A 5,635-nucleotide genomic window follows, 5' to 3' on the forward strand; every position below is an offset into this window, starting at 1 on the left:
AACCCCCAAACTTCTACTCACCAGCTGTGTGAGCCTGAGCAGCTACTTAACCTATCTGTGCCTTGGTTTCTCCATCTCTTACAAGAGGATAATGTGGTACCTGCCTTACATAAGGTTGTTGTGAGTTAAAGCATGTCAAGCATTTAGGACGAAGGCTAGCAGATGGCAGCCACTCCATAAGGCTTAGCTATTACTGTAACACACGTGCCATGAAGCTCACAGTAAACACTTAATGGATATTTGCTATGATTATCATCATTAGTTCAATTAAGACCCGGCTAGACCTTAATCTTTCTCTGTTTTTTCTAGCGCATCATGATCTTTTTTCTGCTAGACTTAAAAAGGCCTCCTTGGAAGATGGAAATTGGATTAAAACAAAAGCTCTCAGAATGTGGGCTCTCGGACTGATCCATAATACAAAGCATATAAAGTAACGCAGGAGAGGGGGCGGTCCTTTCAGTCTTTCAACATACGTTTAATAGAGAATTAAACTTAATTTCAAAATTACAAAATAAATAGATTCAAAGATAGTCACAGCACTCAAAATGTCTCAGTTATTCTAGGGGCAAAAGCCACTGATTATTAGGTAGATGGGGGGAGTTGAGGTAAGGAGAAAGAGAGAATAGTATTCCTAAAAATGAAATAAAATGGTAAAAACAAAAACAAAGTAAAAAATTCCTACTGCCGAGAAATCGAAAGGAGCTTTTGCCATACTAGAATAAAATTCTGGCCCAAAAATTTGAATTAGTTTATTTCCTAGTTCATTTCTTCGTATATTTAACATTTATTGAATGTTAATGAGTAGTTCCTGATCACCAAGTTTTATTATCGAGCGGTGGTGTATGCAAACAACTTTAATACAAGTTAGAAAGAATTGAGCGTCTAGAGAAACAATAAAGGGGAAAGATGTTCACTGCAGATTTCCAGGAAAGTGCCAGACCAGATGACTTCCCAAATCTCTCTAGCCTCTCTAAGGCTAATTCCAGACCGTGTCATGAATCATATGCACAGTGTCAGTGTATGAAACCTTTCTATTGGCTGATTGTACTGTGTATGGATGTGATTGCTTCAGTTTTGTAAGCCAAATATATTTTGTTTGTGTATTTTATTGTGTCCCTCAGACCCCCCTCCCCACCCCAGAATGTAAGTTTCATGCCTTCTTGGCTTGATTGAACTGTAAAACAGTGCCTGACTCATAGGAGGTGTTCAACGAATACTTGCTGAATGATGAGCTGAAACACAACCTCGACTCAGGCATGCAGCTTGATAGAATGGAATCCAGATGCCCATTAAACATTCCCATTGATAGAGGATGCCACAGAAACTTTGCCCAAAGGAGATCAACACCCTCCTCACCTCTGCCTTCTCTGGGAACACTCTCAACTTCCTCCATCTGTACACAAGGGCCCCAGCAGCCATGTTTGCTTTGTATTACCTTGCTTTCTTGGTCTTAACTGATTGGACCAAGGCACACATGTGACCTAAGTTGAGCCAATCCAATTCTCTTTCCTGGGACTTCATTTTACCTTTGTAGGAATAGGGAGAGTTTGACAAAATGGCCTCTGAATTCATTCACAGATCCAATGGCAAGGACAGAGAATACATATACAATTACAGAAGTCATTGTAGAAAAGCTGGACGAAATAGAAAAGAACAAAGAAGGAAATAAAAAATCACCCACTTATCAGAGTTTATAACAATAAAAAATAGGAAACTACCTGTATTTCCAAAAAGAAATGGACAAATAAACTATGGTACATTAATGTACTGTCATGGAAAGATCTACAACACCTATCGTTAAGTAATAAAAGCAAGTTACAGAACAAAATGTGCAATATTGCTACTATTTATGTTTTTTTAAACCTATATATTATATATAAATGTCTAAAAGAATATAAACCATACTGGTAGCCATAGTTACTTCTGGGGAAGAGAGATGTGAAGAGGAACTTTTGCTTTTTACGTGAAATTTTTTGGTAGTATTTGAATGTGTTACAATGATACTGTATTCTTATGTTAACTTAATTAAAGGAAAAAGACAAAATTATGAAAAGATGCTCATTAAGAAGTAGAGTTGACCAAGACCGGAGACAAGAAAACCATTCATGAAGCTGTGGCCATTGCTTAAATGTGAAGGGATGGAGCTTGAGATGGGGCAGAAGGAATGGTGAGAAAGAGGTAAATTGTCATAGATTTAGAGTATAGAACTGAGACTTGTGATTGACTGAATATAGTGAGGAGGAGGAGGAGGGAATGGTTGGGGATGAGAAGCAATATGCTTTCCTAGTAAAGAGCTTGGCTTTGGAATTCAGCTGCCGAGATTCAAAGCCCAACTCAGCTATTTGGCTGCTAAGGGACACTGGACAGGTTAGTTCACATCTCTGTGTCTCTGTTTGTTCATTTGTCAATGGAGATGATATTATTTCCTAGCTCATAGAACTTTTGTGAATCAATTCACATAAAGTGCTCAGAACTTTGTCATTGCTCAATACACAATGGTTATTATTAGAATGACTCCTACAATTACCACCACCATCATCAACATCAACACTGTAATCAATTTATTTGGACCAATCGTAGGCCCTTAACATAGACGACCAGCTGGAAACAGAGAAAAAGATAAAATGACTTGAAGCATTCTCCAGGACTGAGAGTCAGAGAAGAATAAGGAAATCCAGAAGAGTTCACAAGCCTAATTATTGTGGGTAACTAACAGACTGCATGGAGAAGGAAGGAAATAGTGCTGGATGAAAATGCGTGGCAAGTTAGTTAAGAATTAAGTTTGAAAGAACTTGTATGAATAGCTATTGTTGACTTGGAAAACCTCCAGTTTATTTGGGAATAGCCCAAAAAATTGCAATTCAGGATATGCATGCTATGGCGAACCATAGGCACATCCAATAAACAAAGGAGGGAAGCTGCCTTTACAGAGAGAAAGGGGGAGTAGGGAGGGGCTGTTCTAAATGAAACTCCATTGGGGGAAAGTAATATTTCAGGGTGACAACAGCTTCTGATTGGCTGAGCTGCGGCATTTCTCATTCGCTGGGCTGTTGCTGGGTGGAGAGAGAAGTCTTCCTTGGTAGTAAAGTAGTTTTACTTCCTGTCCAAGTTGGAAGGTCAGTCTCTTCCTGTGTGGTGTCATTGAAGTTGTGTGGTAGGGCATGAGAGATCCCCCTACAGGCCTTCCCAACTCCAATTTAATTAAGGTTTCTTTGATTTCCACGCTATCTTTTAGAACAGAAAAACACTGGTTGAGTCTTTTTCCTCTTTGTAAATTTATGTTTAAAAATTTAGGTATATAAAATTATATAGCGACATAAATATATATCATGTGTACATATCAGCATACTCTTATTGCTATGATTTAAAACATTAAGCCAAAGCAAAGATCCTCTGAACCAACAGCCTCACTTCCTGCCCTTGATCTCTTCCTCTTCTTTTACATTTATACCCAACACTACATTGAATATCTAACTTGGGGGATGTGATCAAAATATACCTTTATTATTGTCTTCCACTATCTCTAGAATTTATTCAGGTAGAGTCCTCTCATTCAGGTCCTAGAGAAGAATTCCAGCCAACCCCTGACTTTTCTGCTCTCTGTTAGTTAAAAGATAGCCCTCAACTCAGAAATTAAAATGTCCAAGTGAACCCGAACTCCAAACTTGATTTACAATTAGATCTTCTTCTCTGCTCCAGCTGCTTCCCATCTTGCTTTCCTGCTCCTTATCCCCCACAGTTTGGTAGGCAGTTTCTGACCCCTCCCGGGCATATGCTGTGAGAGGGGGAATGTGAGAAGAAAGGAGAAATTAGTACCTTGGAAAAATCTTGTGCAGTAGCACTATTGGCATTTTCTGGTCTGGTAGGGACCGGGTCTTTCACATGGGCCATTCTGTGGGAACTTGAGAGGTCACCCCCAACTGTGACTCCCATGAGGTGCTAATGTACTGCTCTCATCTCCACCCAGTTTCTACTGCCACTGACTCTTGCCATGGGGGCTTTCTCACTCTCAGGCAGAAGCGCCCTGGAGCAGGACTCAGAAAGGATCCAGAATCTCTCTCTCTTTTATGTGGTCACCTCTGGTACAAGGGAATCACTCTGACCTCTTCACTCTAGCAAAATCTGGGAATGCAGGTAGATCCCAACATAGCCAGCTCCGCTCTGCTGCCACAAGGTAACTCGAGATTTTAAGGCATGTGTCAGGCACCAGTCCTGTGTCTCCCAGCTACAGGCTCTGACTACATTTCGGGCTCCTCAGAACGGTCCCAGGCTTGAGAGAAGGAGGTAGCAATTGCCCCAAATTACTCACAACCACAGCATCTGTCTCCAAAGAATTTCACCAATTCTTCTCCTTCTACTCCCTAATCCTTTTTAATATCCCTAATCTAACCTAGGAGTTCAAGAGCCAGGGAACTGTTTTGTAACCATTGCCTGCATATATTCTGCACAAGTGGATCTGGTTTTGAAATTTACCATCTATTACAGCTTGATGTTTCAATCTTGAAATCTCAATTTTAACATCCTTTACAACATGCATAACTTTGTTTTGTATGCTTTTGTGGTTTTTTGCATCATCAATCTTAAAAATAAAAAAACCAGTTATTTTACCGGTAAAAGGAGTTTATTTGAGAACAGCCAAAGAATTGCAATTTGGGATGTGCACCTTATGGCAGACCATAGGCAAGTCCAACAAACAATGGAGAGGAACATTATTTTATGGAGAAAAAGGAGGAATTTGGGAGGGGTTGTTTTGAATGAAATTCCGTTGGAGAAAAGCAAGAGTTCAGAGTGGTGATGGTTTCTCATTGGCTGATTTGCTGGGGCAGTCAATTTCTGTTTGGGATGCAATGTACCTTTCTTCCTGTAATTAAGATCCTTTCCTGTTAAGGACTTCTGTTGGGGTCTAATTGACTATCTTTCCTGCAATTGACCTGGAGTGGCGATGCATCGGAGCTCACCCTTCCAGCCTCCTGCCTCCATTTTAAGCGAGGTTTCCCTTTACTAATTTTCACAACATAAATGTGATCTTTTTTATAGCTGTTCTGCAACTTCCATATTTTTCATCTAAACTTGTATCTTAGAGACTCTTAGCAGTAAGTTCATATGGTTTCATTTATTTATTACCCTCTTGGATATTAGACACAATCTAGTGGCCTAACTACTCTGGCAGCAAGCAAAGATAAACTTTTCAAGGGGACCAAATTTTGCCCCTAGACTTGTTTAGCTTGGTGGACATAGAGGTTTGGTTTTTTTTTTTTTTTAATGAGATTTGAATGTTTTCTGCTAAAAAAACTGGATCCGCTGCCCTCTGTTGCCACAGACTTACCTTACCTTCTTTGAGTCAGGAGGAAATAGAGTTTACAACTTCTCACATGGCTTGCACTCCCACCTCTCATTCTATTTCTCTCCCTGCAAACTCGCTTTTCTGGCCAACATGAGATCTCTTCAGAGCAGAAACGCAGTCATCTTTGTATTTTTCCACCCCCCACCAAGAGCTCCTAGCCAGGCATAAGCCTTCAAAAAAAGTGTGAGCTAATTTAATCTTCCTGGCTGCTTTTTGCACCTCCAGGCGTTAGGGGGCGACAAAGCCCCAGGTGGCTCCTTGGCGGTCAACGGAGGCCGCTCCCGACGCGCA

The sequence above is a fragment of the Equus przewalskii genome, chromosome 11, assembly GCF_037783145.1.
Source record: "Equus przewalskii isolate Varuska chromosome 11, EquPr2, whole genome shotgun sequence".
In the NCBI taxonomy this organism is placed as follows: Eukaryota; Metazoa; Chordata; class Mammalia; order Perissodactyla; family Equidae; genus Equus; species Equus przewalskii.